Source organism: Cardiocondyla obscurior, linkage group LG10 (genome assembly GCF_019399895.1).
Source record: "Cardiocondyla obscurior isolate alpha-2009 linkage group LG10, Cobs3.1, whole genome shotgun sequence".
Classification (NCBI taxonomy): Eukaryota; Metazoa; Arthropoda; class Insecta; order Hymenoptera; family Formicidae; genus Cardiocondyla; species Cardiocondyla obscurior.
The window spans coordinates 1,123,276-1,145,725 of NC_091873.1; the positions used below are offsets into that span (position 1 = coordinate 1,123,276).

General features: G+C 41.9%; 1 long non-coding RNA gene across 1 annotated transcript in view; it reads left to right on the forward strand.

Annotated features, from left to right (window-relative positions):
* The window catches only part of LOC139105863 (uncharacterized), a 150,656-nt gene that overhangs the window by 121,539 nt on the left and 6,667 nt on the right, over positions 1-22,450 (forward strand). The gene's annotated exons all lie outside the window — the stretch shown is intronic.

Sequence of the window (22,450 nt, forward strand, 5' to 3'; positions counted from 1 at the left end):
TAATATTACACGGTCCACCGATAGGCCGAAAACCAATTTCGCGTATGTCCGCGGGATATTTACAGCCACGCATTTCAACTATTTACATGGACAGTCCGGGAATTAAATAAATCGCTAAAACTGACTGGCACTATGCGACCGCAAAAAGCCCTTTCTGCATACGATTGTAGTGCAATTGAACTACATCCTAGCCCTCGGATATATTTGCGATTTCAATTTCGGCAAGATAAAAGAGAAATTGTCAACCGGCTAACGCGAAATAAATTTGTTGCCGGCTGTATTGTATTTTCATATACAGATATTCCGCCCTCGTTGCCCTCGCTCTGCATTTTATCGACCTACTCCGTCAAACAAACTCCGTTTCGCAGAGCCCAAATATTGAATTTTCTTTTTTATTTAAATATTAAAATGTTTATGCGCTGCTACGCTGTTACGGGCTGATTCGAGAACCCAACAATATTTCGATTGAATTGAAATTATTTGATTACTGCGAGGTCTCCCGAGAATAATATAATTATGCTATTACTGTATCATAGTTCTGAAACTCTATCGTGTTGCGTGATCACGGATTACAATTATGACGCCCGAAACTACATATACAGAGACATAAGACATCTTCAACGGGGTGTTTTCTGCTGAATAAATGAGCCAGTTTGCCAATTTATCTTGATCTCTATCTCCTTCTAACGTTTATATTATAAAAAAAAGTTTCTACGTTACACTATGCATGAGCACGTAATTTCATACAATTATTTTCTGGCCCAACAACAGTTTTTAAGAGCCATAAGAACACGGTAATGCCGTTATTAAAGGTGTCGACTGTCAAATTATCTTAATGCGATTTATGTTAACGTTAAAAATCTGCCATTAAATTTGCGTCATAAATAAAACATGATAATAATGTACATGAAAATAACCCATTGTCGAAAGAAGTTATAAATTTTACGAAAAATTTTTTAACGAATAAAAATGTCTTGATTTATCACGAAGTCAGTACAAAACCTGTATAATTGCATTAATATTGGCAATATTATTATAATTACTTATTAAAAATACGTACAAATACGTTTTATTAAATACTCGACTATAAAAAGACCCAATTAATATTATATATACTTGAGATTGCAATTTTATGAAAATTTTCCGTGATATTATACATTATTCAATTTCGCGGTTCTCGCGAATGCCTGGCCGCAAACAACCGAGCGCAATTAATTTAATTTATTTCCATATAATTACAACCGTAAAAAAGGCATTATAACGGATATTTCTCGTATTATCCAGCCTGGAATATCTGTAATTCGCACGCCTCGTCGGTGCCGATTGAGAAACAATAATTACGTCAGCAAAGAGAGACCGGAGGAGTAGAATAAAAGCGAGTTTTAGGATTAACTGTAAAGGGTTCGTGCAGGGTTAAGCGTGTAATCAATCTTCATTACCAGGAGCACGGGTTAGCTCTAAACGGCCGTCTATTAACCGCTTAGGACACGTTCCGCGTTAGTTGACGGAAATGTTACGGAATGAACGGCGCATTGCCGCGCGACCAACGATATTGCCGTTTTATTCTGAACTGGCGGAACCGCGGCACGAAACCCAACCACTTCCCGCTTGGGACGTACGCGCATACATAGCCGTGCTACACGTACGCCTGTGCATGCACATACGACGTATATACCCAGCGGTAAATAGCAAATACGTGCGCGAAGTGCATAGCGACGAGTTATCGCGGCGAACACAATTTCGCCGGCGTTTTCTGTTCGTACGAGCTACAAAGCCGACGTGGCTAGGGAAACGCCGCGAATTCCGTCCATATACCAAATATTTTCATATTCCATTCGCGACTGCTGCTCCGTTCTCGTCCTCTCGCCCTTTCTCTCTCTCTCTCGCCGCCAACGCGAGTCGCCCTTTTCCTCGCGCCGACGTCGCTCTCCTCTCTCGCACCACGGCCGATACCAAAGGGTATTGGGATTTATAAGGAGGAACGAAAACTTCGCCCCCTCCCCTCCCTTCCCGCGGCGGCAGGAGGAAAAGCAATTTAAATTCCGATCGTTCATAAAGCGGAACGTCTCCTTCTCTTTCTTTCACTCCTTTACTCCGCCACGCTATTTTCATCCCCATGGGCCCCCCTCTTGCTTTACTCTTAAGCTTTCTTTCGCCTCGCAGCTCTTCCCGCCCTCTCCTCCCCTTCCCCCGTCTTCGTTATTTTGGAACGCGGCTTTTGGTACTTGCAAAGAATGAAAACGCGAGAAGAAGAGACACGAGTATCTTGGAAGAACGATAGTTCTAGCTTGACGTACAAAAACACGCAAGTTATTGTTGCGCGAGCGGTAATATTTAAAATTGACGTCTCTCTCAATAAAAAAATAACTAAAAGTACACATAACGTGTTTGATGCGAGAAAACAATTTCGTCAAACTATACATGTATTCCGCTGCGCGAAAAAATCCAATTATTTTAAATTATATTAATATTTAAATGAATAAAAAATGTTGGGTAAAACCGAAAACGTGATAATAAAAATTAATTTATTATGCATTTTCAACAAACAATTTATTCCAACGATTGTCTTTAAACTGTACTTCGGAAATCCAACACGACTCGTTGAACTTGCAAGCACGGGGCCAGCTTAAATTAAAGTCTCGCGGTTTTTGCGACATTTCGAGCATGAAAATCGCGAAGAAACGCACTCGAAAATCCAAGGAGAAGCATGACACATGCGTATTAGGTAGTACGCGCGGCTCCTCCGCCGTCCCTCGCATTTCGGAAGGATAGAAGAGAATGCAGAGGGAGAAAAGCGATTACGGTTATTTCTCGTGGGAGAACGCGCTCTTCTCCTGCGTCCCCCCTGCCCAGCCGCCGTTGTTGCTAATGGATCACATCTCTGAATTTCCCTGACATTACTCCCTCATGTAAGATTTAAAGCGAAGTCCGTCCGTCTGCCCATCGAGACTGGAGCGAGCTAATCTCTACGACCCGAACGATAATTCTCCTTCCACCCTTCGCTCCCTCCCTCCTCTTATCCCACCGAACTTGCCTAATACGCACATAATGCGTCGGCAAAAGTGACGTGGAAATCTCGCGGACATTTGCGAGGATCCCATTTAATTCTAAATTTCTTAAGTATTTTTCTCTCTCTCTTTCTATCGCAATTAGCACGAATGTTTGTCTAGAGAATTTTTAAAAGCTTATTAAATTTGTTAATTCGATATTGCATTATTGATTTACCATTATAATTTGTTTATTTCGATTGCATGCAAATTATGGCGGTAAAGTAGCAGCTCGTGGCGATTTCTTCGTTCGAAAAATTTCATTAACAGGACTGCTTAATCCGTATGATTCGACCGTTTGCACCCGAGGTTTCCGTTTTTCTCGCTTAAGCACATCGCGCGCACTCTTCTTGGAAGGATATACGCATATGGTTTTTTGATACGATTCGCTAGTCGGCAAAAAAAATTAATTAAGCGGTTATGTAGAAGGGCAAATTACGCGGCATCGGTTTCACGATGGGAGCGGGTGAATAAGAAACACGACGAACCCTTGGGGTCGCTTAATTAAAGCCGTTTAGACCGGCTTTTAATTAAGGCCGTTAAAAACCAAAATTAGCGGGCCCGCATCTTTGAATTTGCCTGGCGTTCGCGCGACGAATTTCCCTAAGTTCTCCGGAATTTATAGCGGCAATTGCCTCTGTCTATCAACGCTAATCTCTACGATCTCCGTGATAACTCTCCCTTTCGCTCGACTTTCTCTCGTCCTCCATCCATTTCTCGCGTTCTCGCAAAGTACGTTCTCCTTTTGAGGGTGTGATACATGCTCGTCTCGTGTTTCTGGGATCGTGCCCGTAGGTGGAAATATCTATGTTCGGCAAACGCCCATTAACCGAAATATCGATTACTCAGACGTTCTCCCATTAATTTGAGTCTTTCGACGGTGTATTCCCTCGATTCGATCGAACCGCGCCAAATCGCGGTATGATCGCACCGAATGCTTCATTAGCTTCATCGGGAAGAGAATTATCGATAGCGGATCAAAAGATTTTGAAAGAAGGCCGATTTCAATTCTGTCACTTAAAGGAGTTTCAAATTTCCGTAGCGAGAAGTCACCGTGGATGACGGTCGTCTTTTTTTATTACGTCGCTAAAGCTCTTTTCCCGCGCCCTTCGTTTTTCCGTTCGGTGATCGATCAAGATTACGGAAACGCGTCGACTCTTCCTAACTGACATCCCGCGCGGAAGGAACGATAGGGTTGAATTTTTATCAGCGGGGGCTCCGCCCCGCATATCCGTAGGCACATTGTGACCGCGATACCGTCAGTCTGGCATAAAACACCCTATTATTCGGCGTGAAAGCCACCCACCCTCGTTTTGCCGCAACGGTACCCTTACGCGCGCCTATTTTCCCTTTCCAGCGACGATGAGATACGATATCGCGCGTAAGAAATAGCATAACATTATATTTCGTCTCGAGTCGCGTCGTCTTCTCTGTGCGTCTCTCTAATTTTTTACACCATCCCGCGCCGAGTCTCAGAAGAATCTCTAAAGAAACGAGCAACCCCATTTGTGTCGGTTACGCCGTAAACTCTTCCACGTGAAGTCGCGCACAAAGAGTTTCGCCGTAGGTGCGCTCTCCGTGAAATGACGACGCTTGGAAAAAGAAGAGAAAAGTTTTAAAAGACTTTGACGGCCGCTGTTGTTGAATCGCGACAGTTACCGGGTGGAAGTTGTGTTTTGAAAATTATTGGACAGCGGTATTTATTGGTTATAAGCTACTTCCTGAAAGATAAAAATTCCTTTCGAGTGAAAACGTTTTTCTTTCTGCGTGTCGCATATATGTGTACCGACCGTTTCACAGTTTTACTCAAGTTCCGAGTTCTCGCATTAGGACTCCGGTAATATTTGTCACTTCTGCTTTCTGGATTTATGCGACATTCATCTTTTCCCCGGCGGTTGGTTCTCAATGTCGCGAGTTGAAAGACCCGGAGAGACCTTCGGTTGCCATTTCAATCTCGATTGCATCCTCGTGATTGCCTGACTGGGCGGTTTTCGTAGAAGGAAGAAACGCGTCATTTTTCGCGGAGAAGTGAATCAAAGAAATAGCCTGTTTGACGTGCTGCGGGCGTGAACCACTAAATATTTGATTGCGTGGTAATTTAATCTCGTTTCGACTACGTACCGATAACATTTTAATCAATCTTATTTAATTAAGAATAAGAAGTTATTTTATACTTTTTGTTATATCGATGTACAATCAACAAGTTGTAATTTAAATAATAATGCGTATTAAGCCGTCGAAAAAAATTAATTCTTATGTAATTTGAATTTCTAATTACATATTCGTGCCACGTCGCCGTTCCGCAAGTTAAATATTTACATTAACGTGAAAAGCGTTAATCGGTAACTGAAATAATCAACTTATTAATCGCTTTTAATAGCTTCTTTTTTCCTTGCTCCTCGTTGTAAATGCAACGAAAGCGTGATGGGAGCGAGGGGTTGAGGGGTAAGGGAACCGGGAAAGCTCGCCAAGTGAATGGAACTGGGGAAAACTCGAGAAGGGGAGAGAGCCTCCGCGAGTGAGACGTTAATGAGGAGAGTGCTTGTGTGTTCATAGGTGTGGATATGCATTCACTCGCGTACTTACGAGCACCAACTACGCGAGTACCTCGAGCTAGACTTGTCGCTGAGCTCGCTCGCCAAGTGGTCGTGATACGTGTGCGATTCGACTGGTTTCAGACGTTCAGCAGACCGCGCCGCGCGGGACTCTCCACGTGAAATTTACACCCGTATGAACACGTCTGCAATAACCTTTCGATAATTATTAAAGTCACAGTTGGAGTCATTAATTACGCCGGCAACTCGTGGCACTGCAAACATTTTATCTCCCTTCGATTTCTCTAAGTACTTGGACTCGAAAGCAAAAGTGCGCATATTTTTATAATTTCTTTAATTTGATTTCTGTGGCAAAGAGATATAATTAATTGTCAAGAGCTATGCATAAAACTTTCGCAGCATGTTTCTCTGTAAGCCAAACAATTAATATGTCGGAGTACGTTACCTTACGAAAGAATACGTGAGAATCGTCAATCGTTGAACGCTTAACTAAAATACTTTTTACGCCGGCTATTTGCAATAATTGCGAGTTCGAGAACAAAACTCTTCACCGTGGACCACCCTGTTGAAGCAAACAAAACCGAGCAGGCGAGATGTTCCGTTCGCCGGGCGCACGCTAGTCAAAAAGTTCTCATGGAAATACTCGCATTACTCGGCGCTCAGCGGGAATGGAAACGTGAAGGAGAATGTTGGGAGAAGGCGCCGATAATAAAGGTTGCTTTTCGGTTCGATCGTAAACTTTTTTCATCTCACCGGCAGCCCTCGATCGCGCGCGAGACCTCTGCCCCTTGCTCCTGCGCTTCTCCGTCGTTTTGGAAACGAGGAACTCATTATTCGAGAGCTTTGGCTGACGTAAGTGTTGACAGATAAGTGAAAGAGGCGCCAGCACGGCCGCCGGTAAACGGAATCAATGGTGAAAGGAAAACGCCGAACTCCCGCGGCGTTTTAATCAATCTCCTTCTCGCTTTCTCTCTGTCTCTCTCTCGCTTTCTCCTCGTTTTCGTCTTCCTTCTTTCTCCCCTGATTCTCCTATCTATCGCTTCTCACGTCTTTCGGAGCCACCTTTTCATAGCCCGGTGCGCCTCGCTTCCGTTTCCTTTTCTGCTCGTAGGTGAAGTTTCTTTCACTTCTCTCATCCACCCCTTCGTATCTATGTCTATCTACAGACGAAAGGATGGTCCGGGGATGGACTAGGTATCTCTCTGAGAACACCGCCACCGTAGTTTGTGTAGTTTCATTGAACTTGATGCGGCGGGACAGGGAACAGAACAGACGCCTGAGAAGGGTGCGCGGGAGGATGAGACGGGACGGTGGGATCAGTCTCGTTGTGAGAGTGGCGCGGACATTTTGCATGGGCTACAGTTAATCAGCTTCGAGCAGCAGTGACGGAGCTTCTTGAAGAGTCGACGAAGCGGAGGACCGTGTTTTGCACGTTCGCGCCAGCGATTTAATTCCGAGAATTACACAAAGAAAATCTAGAGCGTCGAGAGATAAATTTCAATTCCGTTCCGTTACATTTTGTCGTTTTTGATACAAAATTATTATTTTTATTATTATTTATTTTTTTTTTTTTAATTACGAGAGAGTTACGTTGAACTCGGAGCACAAATCGAACCTGGATAATTTAAATAATAAAATCGAAAGGAAAGCTTATCGCGCGAAATGAATCAGTCAATCACTCGTCCAAGTCACCCGGCCGTGGGCGACCGACACGGAACGACGTTGCGGCGGAGCCGGGGGTGTCTACAATCAAATATTCAACAGACGCTGAGCTGCAAAGTGCCAGAAACTCGTCCTAGGCCCGCTGCGGGGATACCGGCGGCTTCATCCCTCGGGACGTCGTCCGGGAGAGCCGAAAATCCGACAAGCCTTACCGTCGGCTCAGCGCGCGACGTCCATCGGGAAACAAATCTGGAAACCCGCCTGCCTCCCATCCGGTCTATTCTCCAACGTCGGTATTTAGTTCTCAATCTCCACTCTTGATATTTAAATGTAATCATACGTGAGAAAGGACGACGGTGAATTTCGAGAGAATCTACAGCTCGAGAATTCAATTATCGGAGCTCGAAGATAAACTCGCGCGATGATATTTTGCCGCCCCAGGATCGATAGTCCATCGAAATTTTGATTATTTTATTGCATTATATTTAATACATATGTTCTACCATTTTTTTGTATTCCGCGCGCCAAGTGGATTATCACGGAGCTTTATTTGCATTATTATATTTTACAAAGTATTGATTAATCTTATACGTTGTTTCATATTTTAGTTACTCAATTAAAGTAATTACGATATCGAGGATGGAACCGATAGCCTCATTTTTCAGAATAATTTTATAACGTAAAACGGATTATCTCGTAATTAAAAATTTTTTTCGAGTAATTTTTAATATAATTTTTTTTATCAATGCTAACACCGTTAGAGGAAAAATCCCATGTCGGCTTCGAAAAGAAGGGAACGCTTTTAATTAAATACAGTGTAAGGAGCCTCGAGGTGTACCATAGATTTTAGTGACGCCAATCTTTAGCGTGGAATTGCGAGTTCTCGGTGAAAGCACTGCGATAATGACTTTGTCGTTTATTGTGGTTCCATTTCCGAGAGAAACAAATCAAGCGAGAATCTTAATCTGATGAGAAACCGTTTAACTAAAATTATCAAGGCACTGTTATATCTTTCTGTATACATATTCCATGATAAATTATCAAATAAATTGATTTTTCGAAAACTTTAATTATGTGACGGTGCAGGGTTATGCTTCATTCTGTATTGTAAGTTTTACCTCGCGTCATTAAATAGTTCGTTCCCATTTTCTCAACAAGCGCGACAGCAGACCGCCCGATAATAATAGCATCAAGTTCAAAGAGCCGTTCATGCGGATTATCGGTATTTTGACGTATCGCATAGTGGAAAATCGATGCGTCCCGTCAGATAAAGGTCTGCGAATGGACACTTAAGAATGGAGCGACAGTATCTCCGGACGAAATCAAACGCCCCGCCGGCTGATAGGTGAAATCTGATGGACACGTGGCCAAGGGATTCACCGGTTCTCTCATTTGTACACTTTTCACCGTACATTTTGCTCCCAGTAAATATAATTGCCTCTTTCCCCCTTGCCAGATAGGATTAAGTGATCAAATACGATTTTTCCACCGCGGCGAAACTCGTTTTCTCGTGGAATTTTTACGGAATAAAAATTTAACCGGCTAATACAGATTGACGTTAATGCAGCCTCGTGCTTTTTCTTTTCTAGTTCAGTTAAAGAGAAGAGACATAAAGCACAGATGATGCTAATTGCGATTAGTGTAAATAAAAAAATAATTAAGTAATAATTAAATAATAATGACTAACGCCGAGACAAGTTTAATGTTAATGTTAATATTTATCTTACGTAATCAATTCGCCGTTAAGATCGAAATTTTCGACGAGGCCGGACGACGCGGAAATATATCTCGCATTGAAGAAGCTTGGCTTTTTTCGACATTCGTCTAATAAAAATTACGAAAATTACCGCTAATTTATTAATACTTTTATTTAAAGCAAATTATTATATTTATTGTAGGAAAGAATTTAAATTGATTTCTATAGTGTAATTCGCATTTTTAGAGTCTTCCGATTTTATTTCACTGCCTCGCGGCTATCGATACAAATTGCGTCTAATATCTTAAATTGCTTCGTTGCACGTGAGTTTGCTAACCGCAACCTATTCAGTTCTTTTACTTATCAATAAATATAATACGTCTCAAGATACATCCTGCATGCGGAAAATAACAGCCCCGAGAAGTTTTACAAAATTGCGACACCGATTTGCCGAGCGGAAGACAATAATCTCGCAGGAAATCACCGCTATCGAGAACTCTTCGCGCTTCTTCGTCCGTCATGAAAGTTTCTTATTGCGAAATACGCGAGTCGCTATATAAAATATCGAGATTCTCTTGATGAGAGTCTCATCAAACGCGAGAGGACGGGACGGGAGGAGCAGAGCGCGCGCAGTAATTTATAGTCGGCCAGACGAGTAGCTTGTTACAGTAAAAAAAGCAGTCGCGCGCTCGTTTCTCGATAATCCTTACTGGTGAAACAGTCTGCGAAAAGAACTTTGCTCCTTGCCGAATGAATTGTCCTGGAAAGAAGCTCGTGCAAATTAACGGCGAATGATAATCGCGAATGGACAGCTGCCTCGATCTCGTTGAGTAAAAGAAAAAAAAAGAAATAAAAAAAAAATTACGGGGAAACGGGCGGACGGGCGCTTTCTATTAAGATCCCTTATTAAAATTATTAATGAATCGCAACTGCTCGCGACGACGGTCCATCGATGTGAAAGTGGACGGTCGCCTCGGCTGAGAGAGAACGTCTCGCGATGAAAGAAATCGAGGCGCCGCCGTGAGAAGCGGGAGCTTGTCTTCTCGAAAATCAAAGTGAAAAGATTATCGAGCGAGAATGTAAATACGGGAGAGAACGCGGCTACCGATAAGACGATTTGAAGCGTTTAATAAGCTCTCGGAAAGACGCGGCCGAGGCCAATTACGATACGAAATTGGACGACGCTGCTTTCGGGCAAGAACGCGCTCGTCGTCTAGCCGGCGGGTTTTTGATTGTACGCGAAAGTAGAGATCGTAATAATTATGTATATTTTATAGTCTACGATCAATTCGAGGGAACAAGCCGAAGGATGACCGCCACTGTTTGTTACGATGTGTAACGCCTTCCGGCGATGTAATCACGATTACCTGTCCGTCGAATCTCGTGCGGCAGAGCGAGCGAGTAATAGTGCTCTCGGCGTGTATCATTGCCGGGAACAAGATATGAAGTAACAATTTCGAGCCTGAAAAATCTAAATGTTCGAGCGCGCTCGGCTTCCGCCTAATCTTAATGTAGCCGTCCCTTAACGAGCCGGCTCGCTTTCGGGCCGTCCTATAATCGACCGTGAAATTACGGGACCCATGAGAGGACGATAAAACATATGTCTTTTTTTCCCCGAGTAACAGATGGACGAAAAACGAACCCGTGTTCAACTCGATCTGAATTTTGTACCTGCTTTAATCTTCTTGTCGAATACACGTGTACAAGATTTTTAAAAACTTAATCAAGTGTTACATAATAACTACGTACGTAGGTGTTTGTTTTAATATAAAAGAGTAAATTTAAAGTATCGCAATTACATTAAGATATAACATTACAGAGTTCTTCCTTTTTCTTATTTTGATTAAAATAGACGTTACTGACAATGAGACAAGTGCCAACGTTTGTTATTAAAGAAGCAATTTTGAGATTTGCATTGTTTTTTTTTAACAGTGTGTTTTAACGTGAGATAGGGCCTGCCTCACTTTACAACCAATCTTTCGGAATCGGAAGAATGAGAGGATGCTGTAGATCATCGCGAAGTAGCCTACTAATCGACTCCGCGTTCCGTCTTTTAAGCGTGTCGTCATGGGAAGGAAAGGAAAAGAGTAAATGGCGCAGGTCCCTGGTAATGTATGCATGATCGCCGCGGGAGATCGCCTTAATGCCTCGGTCAAGTTACTGCCCACTCGCATAAGACACCAACAGTTATTCGAGTACCATAACTCTTCTCTCTAACCTGTCCGCCATGTAATTACCGACCTTCGATGGAGTTTCTCTGGGTGGATCTCAGACGAGAGTGCCGCTTGTGTGAAAGACAAATGCATGTCAGGTGACGATTATATGTCTTTAAACGAGACGAATGAATTTAAGTGGGTTATTCGCGACGTTTTATTATACGCAGAACACTGAAGCGTCGCTAAAAAATTCAAGGATCTATTAAAGAAAATCGTGGAATCTGGAATCAGTACGGTCGAGGATTTTTCAGAATCAAGTTCAATTTAAGAATCAAGTTCGTCGATAAGCCGAATATATGGCGGAAAAAATTTGTAGTATCTCAAGGATAAGCTAGGTGAAGGCGTGGCCCACACATTTCAAAAGGGAAGATTTATAGATCGAATGATTATGATATGCAACAAAATTCGTGGAATTAGAGATCGATATAACCCTCGCATCTAATAATAAAAAAAAAGATTTGTGAAATCTTACTCGTGGAAAGGATAATTTGCCGGTCTACGAAAGATTAATGGGAGAGTCTTTTATCGTACAATTAAATTAGAATTAAATTGGAATTAAATTAAATATATTATGAATTGCATATATGCATAAGCTATCAATCTAATAAACGTTAATACGAAAAAAAAAAAAAAAAAAAAAAAACGGGATGCAGAATTATTTACTTGCACGGTATAATTAATCGATCACAACTGATCTCGAGTCGTCAGTTTTGACGACGGAGAGCGTCACGACGCCGCCGACGTCTGCGGTTTATTTCCTCCACTCTACTATCGTGCGTTCTTTTTCCGTGCGAACTTCCGTTCCTCCCTTCGCGAATTTTTTTTTTTCCCCGGTTCTCCCCGACGCGTCGATCCGGGGAATCTCTTCGGCACTCTTAGCCGCGAGATTTGGAAAATGACGTATCGGGGTCGCCTAAGCCGGCGGATGAGATCGGGATGATAGATGGAGTCTCCTTCGTACGGGTAATTCGATTGCATTATACGTCTAGCTGCGCATTCCGTTCATATGTGTGCACGTATGTGGGTGTTGCCACCTGTAGGGTGGCCTTCCCACTGCCATTTGCTTATTCCGTTACACCCCCGCTGGCGCTCGATTTATCATAAGATTTATATTCCCCGCACTCGGCACGTATCCGTTTTGCCTTATCAGTCAATTCTTACAATTTAACTTTCATTCTTCGTAGAATATATTCCCTACATTTTTTGATGTAATTTATTTTTGCCCTGCCATCATAAATATCTATCGAATCAATCACGACGTGACATTTGCTAGTTGGTTTGTAATTGCGGCAATAACGATAACAATATCCGAGCGAAACAGTAGAAATCAATTACATTTGAATTATATATCGAGCATAATGAGTTATTGGATTACTGGAGTCCAGTTTATTAGGCTTTTGCAATTATCGCCGGTCGTTATGAGCGTATGCAATAACATGCGTGTATATTTAGTAATATATGTAGATTGCACTGGTGAGGAATTTTAATTAATTTTTTATATCTAAGTTTAATATCAAAGATTAAAATTTAGACTTAAATGAGTGTGTTGGCAAATAAATAAATGAATTTAGAAAAAATATTAGTTAAAAAGAATTGTTTGCCATTTATGTATACGAGTTTTTATATAAAAATATGTCAGCGTGTCATCTGTCAATATGATTCTCAGAGTGCAAAGCGTAGTCGTGGAGGATGAGTCCGAAAGTCGATACAGACGAAATCACTTTCCCGATCGACCGTGTTTCGAACAGAAGTTCGCGCGAACGTCAGCGTCGGAACGACAGGAGAAATATTGCGCGGCGTTAAGTCAAATCGCGTGCTGCGCCAAGTTTACGCTGTACCAGGGTAGAGTGCATCGGGACGGCAAGCCTCCGGTATTCCGTCGTTATGACGGAATCAGGTCGCGTTCGTTCAAACTTGAAATATCGCTCGTCCGTCTCCGTCGAGCAGTCGCCATCGCCACGAATTTACTTTGCCCGCCCGAATGTTTCGGCCCCTCTTTCATCCGCGAAACTGCACCGAACGTGTTTCACAAACTTACGAATCGCGGTGGAAGCTACCTCGCTTGCACATTCGAAGTTTGCGCGATTTTCGAGAATTAGAACGCGAGCGTTTCGTGAAAATCGAGTCCTCCGCAGCTTCCCTTCTTACACGCGTCTTTAGAAACGTGGAGGGCTCCGTTAAATTTCAACTCCGAATCACGAGAAATAATAAAAGTAAGAAAGTCATATTTTATTTGAACAAAAAAATTAATTTAATTTTTGAAGTAATTATGATTTTTAATTTGCACACAGTCTGTTTTTTTTTTCTTTTTCTTTTTAAAAAGTTTCCGATTTGAAAGTCTCGTTTTTCTTTTATACAAAAATATTCGTCGCGTCCGCGATCGAAAGACGCGTTCGTGGAAGTCGTGTGATCTAGCTCGCTGGAAACTGCTCGTGTACGAACGCGAGTCACGCGATGTGCCATGGGCTAAGTCATTCGAACCTGTAATCAGAGGGACGAAGTGTTGCCGATGGTAGAGGGAGGCGAGAGGGAATGAGTCCATACGAAAATGCAATTGAATACGAAATTGCAGACCTCTCAAAATTCATGACGATTTATACGTATTGTATTCCGGTGCTATGGGCGTGCATCATGCGCAGGCAGTTCAGGGCCGTTCGACGAACCGCCATATATTAATTACACCGCGTGTGCAGTTTCCGCCAAGTTATCTCTACATCTTTCTTCCACCTTTCGTACCCCTTTGCCCGTTTCCACTTTCTTATTTTTCTCTATTTTTTTTTCAATATTGAATCAGAATATTTTTCCGGCATTCTCGAGCTTTTATTTTGCTTTGCATTACTTCTCTCTGTCGATATTTTTTACATGCCCATGTCGAGAAGTTAATTTTTATTATCTGTCCCCGAAGCGAAATGCGATTTATGATGTTGCAATGTATTACGAGCGCGTGCAATCGCTCGTTGTGGGAGGATAGAACGCGCGCGTTATCTCGGCAACAACGTCATCGGCGATCTGCGAGGACGAGGTTCAAAGATGATTCTCGGGGGCATGAAGATTATCATTCAATAAAAATGATCTGTCGCGCCTGAGGTTCTTTACTAAATCATATCGCGCCACGACACACCTCGCGCAACCACGCATACGCGCGACATATATGGGGCTTAGGTGTGGTAAAAGCGATGCATGCGAACGGCAGGCGCATCTCATTACGTTATCATAAGCGAGAAAAGAAAACATTCATTCAATGGAAATTGTGTCGCCGAAATCTATTTAACGAGCCTTTTAATAAACGGAATAACTCGACCGAAATATGAATTCAGTAAAATAATTAAAGTAAATGCGAATGTAAAAATGGCAACTTGTCCTATTTTTCAGACTTTTTATCAAATTATTTAGGGGGAAGGTAATTTTGAAATAAATATTGAACTATTTTTAAATATAATTTAGAGTAATAAGGTTTGACTAAAATGAAAGACTAAAATTGCATACAAGAATTAATTGTCTTTCGGTATAAAAATATTTCTCGATGTAACTCTTAAAAAGGTAAAAGCGTAATGAAAAGCCCGTGCAATTTTTTTTAGATTGGATCGTTAAGATAGATTTCGTTAACGCATGTACCAGCCGCACATTGTGCGCATACGCCTTCGAATTTTTGCTTTCGCTCGCGAGCGATTTATGTACGCATCGGTTACGCCCAAAGTTTGTTCAGCGACGCATTTCTGCGTGAGAGATCAGTTTGTTTACACGCACCGTGCCGGCGAAATTTGAAATAAAAGTATTATATCGAATGGCAGATTCAGCGATCAGCGAACGTTTCGAGAAATGGAATATAACGTGATAAAAAACATAATATCAATATTTTGCATGCGCATGGATTTTATTTATTTATGCATTTAAAGCATTTGCATTTTATAATTTTGATATTTTTGCACAGCTCTCGTGATAATTCTTTCTATTCAAAATACGCTCGTTAAAATCATTGCGGTGAAATTGGAGCTATTGACGTGAAAATAACCGCTTAATTTGAATACGCAGTCTATAAAAATTTTCATAAATTTTCATAAATTTGTGACAAGTAAAATAAACATCGAAATCAATTTATTGAATATAAATGCATAAGCCCTATGAAAGAATCCAATAACGTGCATAAAAAAATATATATATTTTTACTTGAAGTGAAATTTCTGCCTGAATTACACGTATTTCGCAAATTTTAATTACAATTTGATTCAAGCTGATAAATAGGATAAAATAGAAATTATGCGAAAGGCGGCGTTCGACGTAAGGATTTTGTAGGCGTGAGTCGTTGAAATCTTGAAATATTCGAGCGAACATCGTTCCCGCGAGCTTGGGACGGCGCGAAGGCGTGTCAAATGGAATTCGATAGTAATTAATAATCCCGATCGGCGGCCTCGACTCGAACGGGGATTATCGAGAGCGTCTTGTAAAGCAAATACGATATATCATCCTTTTAAACGAGAGGCGCAGACCGGAGGTCCGCCGTTCTCGGAAGTGAGCACGTTGACGAACGGCCCGATGGAAGCAGGAGCCCGTGAGATACCGTGACACGTACTCCTCACAAGGTTTTAAATTTACGTCGCGATACTTTTCTCTTTTTCTCTCTCTCTCGACGCGTTCCTTGAAATTCGCGTTCTTCGCGCGTGGTTAAAAAAAAAGATTGTTTTGCATCCAAAACTTTTATTTTCCCCATTTTTCGATTCTGGGTCCGATCACTCTATTATCGCGAATAACGCTCTTATTGACGGACGTGCATGTTACGCGTGACCTATAAAACGTTCTCTAAATTGACACCCTATCGGCACCTTGGCCGTGCGTCGATAGTTCCAGCGAAATTCAGCCCGTCGGCTTTAGCGGTGGACAATGCTGCCGGGACAAAGGCCGCCAAGATGAATATCCGTCGGTACACAACGTGTACCGGGCACGACGACCATGGCAAGACCGGCTACGTCCTGTCGTGGCGAACACAGATATCAACCCTCGTCCGCGTTAACAAGCCTGAACCGCGAGCATATTCGTTTCTTATAAGAAGCGTTCGGCTCTATCATTCGTACCGATCAGCCTTGGCTTAGACACGACCGACAACTTTGTTGTTATGACTGCCATTAGCGTCAGAGATAATTCGCAATATTTTAAAAAGGTTTTAAGCACGTCATAATAATACGTTGAAACTACCAAAGATTTAATAACGGTAAAGAATTTTCCGACGAAACGTTTTTTTTTTTACTGAAACCAATTTCGTGAAATTTAAAGAAAGTTTGTAATCAGAGTAATTACGTGTTAAGATTTTTATTAGTAATAATGTCTGCCGCAAAGAACTCATTTTAAATATCGTATGCCGAATGGTTGTTAATACACTTCGACTTTTACTAATCAGTAGTAATGATACGAGGCCCGCAGGTGGTGCATTCCGTTGCACGCTCTGTTTTCTTTGCTTTCTTATTTTCGCCTGTTACAAGCGTCGGCAAGAAATGAGTGTCAGAATTCGTCGGAGGTGTGGGCTCGTCGATGAGAGATACCACCCGGTAATGGTTTATTTAAATCAGTCGGCCGGCCGTCCCGACCGACGAAAAACCTTGTTAGATCGGCGTCCGCCGTTTGATAGGGAGATCCCGGTTGGTTAATTGACGATCTCGACGTTGGATGATGGAATTGATAAGACAGGCAACATTGACCCTGCACCGTTCAGGTGGGAATTAAGCGAGAAAAAAAGATATTCGAAAGAGAAGGTAGAACAAAAAGGACGAAAAAGCGAGGTGCCGATCTTTGATGAATCGATGTCTATCGATCGTATTCGGTAGTCGTTGCATTTGTTACGAAATCAGGGGAAAGGGTTGATCGAAGGGTATTGATGTTCCTTCGTTTATTTTATAGTAGCACAAGAGTTGTTCAGTAAACCTTGTGTTTTTTATTTTCTTTTTATTTTTTAATTGCATTATTTATTATAAGCTGTTGCTAATAAATAGTACAGCATTTTAAAATTAATTTAAGTAACTCGTATACGTGCAACGTATATGCAATTAATATTTATTGTTTTAATTAATATTTTGATCAAGCGCATCGCTGTTTAAAGTGTCATGAAGTTCCGCGATGTTCGATGCAAATAAATTTACCTGTGAAAAATCTTGAGGAATCGACTTGGGTGAAATGACATGTAACAGTCACAACTTCGGCATTTATCTCGCGGCGTATGCACCGGGAGAGGAGAAAGCGGATCGACAAGATAGCGCCTGCGATTTTGATTTACGTGCGACAACAACGCGGCTCCGATGCGGTCCCACGTGGGCGTCGATGATAAACCGCGAGATAGGCGCACGTGGGTGCATCGGTCGTCGGAAAGTCGAAACGTCTCGCTTCCACCATTTATCACGCGCGGAAACGAGGGGCCGCGGGATCGGCCTTGTTTATGGGAGACGCGGTAATAATACGATTGTGCCGGGCTAATGAATGCGCGTGTGCGCACATTAATGCAATTGCAGATTATGCATATCCCAGGTATCTGCATTAGCAGCGCGTCTCTCTCTCTCTCTCTTTCTATCTGTCGCCTTCCTTATCCACGTCGAATTCTCGGTGAATAATGGCGGCGCCGAATGCCGCGATCTCCCGCGTGTCATTAATAAAGACGTCCCCGTGCCCTTAACAAAGCCGCGTTTCGCGAATCTGCATCCCGCGCTCTCAACTAATACGAGAGGAGAGCTTCTCACCCACGCGCTGTATACGAGAAACGTCGGTAACGTTAAGTCATCCGCGTGGTCATTAACGAAGATTTATCATGCCGACGTTCGACGGATTCGGAACGCGTTAAAACGAGGGACCAACTTCTCCGCTACGGTAATGGGCGGTGAATGACATTATTCGCATGTCGAAACTCCCGTGTCTTCTCTTTTTGAAATCGTATTTTTTTTAGCATTAACGTTACGAGACTTTTAACTTCTATTATTAAAAAAAAAAAAATATGTCACCGCTTTTTCTCAGAGACATTGTGTTATCGTTTTATTTGACACTTTTTCGTTCGCGCTTTGTGTAATTAATGAATCGCGCTAATAAGCGAGACGCACCGATGCAAAAATCGCGAACGCCGGGAATGTGGAATTTGCCTGCGGCTTCGAGGCAGATTGAGTGCGATAATTACATTACGAGCGCAAATCATGCGGGATTCGCGATTTACTGCCTACGTTTACGGTGCAATTTATACGGTTGAACGTAAATGCGGGGGATTTAATGGATTCGGAATTAGTTACACGCCGTTAGATGGTTACATGTACACGCTAGAGGCTTAGTCGCATGCTGTGACGTCGTTGACGAATTTTCACGTCGTTTGTGCTGCAAAACCCCTTGCGAGTTCGCGCGGAGCTAAGTGGATATTCGCGCTATGCTCGCAACAATCCGCCAACTTTCGCACATTTTGATTGCAATTTTCAACGAATACGTCGAATATTTTTTATTGAATTTTTAATCGAGACAAAAGTCCGAAATTGTTCAAATTTTGGCGAAAAAAAATTTGTTTCTTTTAGATAAAATTGAAAAACAATTTAAGGGCTTATTTTTAATTTTTTTAACGTGGTATTTTAATGTAGAGAAGTTAATCCACATTTTAATTGCGACTTTCGAAAGAGCACTCACAGTATTACACTTTGATTAATATTCCAGAAATACGAATTGTCCATTAGAATTTTAATCAAGATCTCTTTTCATTACTTAGAGCGATATTATTTCAATAACGAAGAAAGAAAGTTAATATAAATCTTAATAGCAATTTAATTCGGTAAATATTAAAGGCGCATGTTGCATATTAATCAAAACTCCGAAGTTGCATCATTATTATTCTTTGCTTTTTATAAACTTTGTAAATTATAATTTTATGTTTGTCATATCGTGAAGAAATTAATACTATTTTTTATACGCTACTTATACAGTTCATAACATTAAAATCTAATTAACGTTTTGACAACTTGTTTAAAATTTTATTACAAATATACTTGAAATGCAACGCTCGTAGCTATTTAATTATTATTTCTCCAGTTTTAATGAGCGTTACTGTTTCTGTAATAATACACAAAACTTATGACGACTTCTAATTATAATCTGTAAAGAATTTCACGCAGCTATAATTTAAATTATTTGTAAGCTGCAAATATTAAGAAGTAACATTTGTTTCATTAATTTTTATTTCAATTAAATTTGTTATATTTTATTCGTACGGATTATTTGTCTTTTTAATAAATACTGTGTCATCTTTCTCCTTAAAGTTTCGGCTATTTGAGAAGTACGAATGGTTCCATTAAAATGATGGTGAAAAGTTTACAATGACGTAATTCCTCCGAGTTTACTTGTAAAGTTTAATACGACCGTAAAAAAGCTCGAGTTTCGAAACTATTTTACGAAATATAAACGTGTTAATAGAAATATTTCCTACATGTGTGACTGACATGCGTTGGAGAAATCAATATATTTGACCGCGTAGTTGCATTAAAGAAAATTTTTTTTATTTTACGAAAAATTAAATATATGTGTATCCTTTTTTTACGGAAACAAAAGACTTGCACACACGCGCGTGCTGTGGTTTTACATTTTAAGCACACGAGACTTATCTCGTTGATTCAAGCGGCGAAAGTGTACATCCTTGCTTATTTCCATTTTGAATTGGCCTCCCTAGATCAAGGGGTTGCCCTCGCGTTAATTAGTATATAGAAAGCAACGTGTAAATCACTCTTACACGAAGAGCGGAAGCGTGCAGCTAGCTGATGAGGCATGAAGATCGAATTGAGTAGAGAATGAATTACGTGCCGCCGAATTAATAAACTTTTTATGGGCGCTAGAGGAGGAAGGGACTGACCGAGATTTGCAGATACGACACGACATTTTCTCGCAGTCGGCGGAACGATTGGGTCACGGGCTCCTCATCGGTCGTATTATTTTGACACGTGTTGGCCGTTATGATTTCCTAGCGTTTTATGGGCACAATATTTGAAGATAAATATTTAATTAATTAACTAACAGCCTCCTGCTGAATTAAATGTGTAAATATTTTTAAATTTTATAATAACGTCTAATAAAATAATAGGTTTATCAAAAGAGTTATAACTAATAAAGTATTATAATATAAATTTTATTTGAACGACCGAGATATATTTGATGAGTAATAAATTTAACTAAAGACGTTTCCGTCGAGAATTCTGCGCATTTGAAGCAAACGCTATTTTTATGCGCTCCTCTCGAGATTGCGTTTCCGTTATTGCGATTCGGGACTATTGTAGCTCCGGGACACCCTGTAACTGACAATCGAGATAAAAAGAGGCACCCAATGAAATATCGCGCTACCGGCATTATTACTTGCGGCACAACGTGGTCGAGATACGCGGCGGTGTGTCCTTATTACAACGTTCCACGCATTACGTCTCTTGATAAGGCGGCGCAGCTGATCGAATCGATAAAGAACAATGGTGCTCGGTAGCGTAAATCGGGCGCTGTTTTCCCCCGACAGCCGGCGCGCGCGTGGGTTCCGTGTAAAATGTAAAAGAATACGCGATACCGGATACCGGTCGTTGTCTCACAGAGCCGCGGGGGTTTTCACGACCGCGCCACCGCCTTTAGCGGCGCAAGACTACTCGGTGATCTTAATAAAAGTCAGCTATTAAAAGCCACTTGGAATTATGTATCTTGCGCGATATGATAGAATGTCTCCCCTCGTTTCAGATTCGGTACAACGTTGCCACGCGAGTAAGATAATTATTTTACATGGACGCCGTTTTATCAGCGTGTCAATCACCGGCGGGCATCTCATGCGCTGATGATTAATGATCTTCGTCGATTACACGGGGGTCGGGAGGGAGATCGTGATTTCGGGAGAGCGAGAGGCGGTGATCGACTCCGCGGCGGTCGAAACAAAAAGACTTTGACGAAAAGTTCCCGCCTATTTCGGGGTTTCGATAAAAAGGGCGGGCGAAGGAAAGCGGTACCTCGACATCATTGTTTTCGTCGTCATCTGGTGATGCAGCAATTTGCGTGGCCACTGATCGGACAAATCACGTTCGCAAAATGTAATTAAACCGAGACTCGTAAATATTGCGAAACGATGAGAAATGAAAAAAGAAAAATTCTTTCCGGGCCGTGAGAGACGATCTCATTCGCGTGTAGCGCATAGACGCTCGTCGTCGGTTTATTTACGGAAAATTTCGTTTATCCTCGATGCGGTGTAAACGACGCACAATTTTTGAAAAGAAAATCCACCCGGCGATAACGCAACTCACGTGTTTCGCTATGGGTAATTTTCTCTTCTTTGTTCGCGTTCCCGATGTAATAAAGTCTTTTGATCTTGTTTCCCGCTATCTTAAACCGCAAACGCAAGTGCCGACAAGCGCTCCATATGGTTGTCATACGCGACTTGTTCCCCACAATTCCGTTCATCATCTTCGCAACACCTTCGTTCCCTAAGGTCTCTTTCTCGGCTTGTCTTTGAACTCGCCAAGATGCGATAATTGAGTCATTTTTCTCACGTGTCTTCGTCTCTCGTGGGAGTGTGCCTCCACGGCGAAACTCGTTGGCCCATATCCGCAAACCGCGTTTATGTTTATTAAAAGCAATTTCGCGGTTCTCACAACGTTGAGCATAATCTTTATTGGATAACGCAATTTCCCGCTTGTCATATTTATATGTCAACTACAAAAAAAAAAATTATCTAATAAAAGCAGATCAAAGAACACTCGTCCGCTAAGTGTACACACACCTTAAAATGCTGCTCTTTTGTGAGATAATCTATCATTTCGCGACGCGGGGTTAGCCATCGATTGGAGGTTTGAAAATCACGGTGACATCGGTGGCGCAGATTCACTCATTGACAAAGTGATGCATTAAGCGAGCCGAAAACGCGCGCGACGTCGGCAGGGGATTCTACGGAATATCGACGGTCCCCGAGGGATCGGTTCCGAAGGGAGAGTGCTGTTCATAGTCTAAGGACCCCGGACTGACAGCTCGCGCCATATATTGATGATGTGTCTGAGCTCGGGCTTCCATTTCACGGCGCTCTGCCTCCGTCTGTCGTATCCGGTTTCGCGGCATTTTCCACCCAGTGCCGCCGCCCCCATGTTACACACGTTTCTCGTTCTCGCGAGGCACGTCGGGCCTCTGTAATACGCGGTACTCACTTACAGATGCCTCATTTGCATCATCTCCAACGAGACGGTCCTTTCGGTATTCACAACGCACAAATTGTTGCGCGCGGATTACGTTGCGTGCGAACAAACGTGTGTATCCATGAGA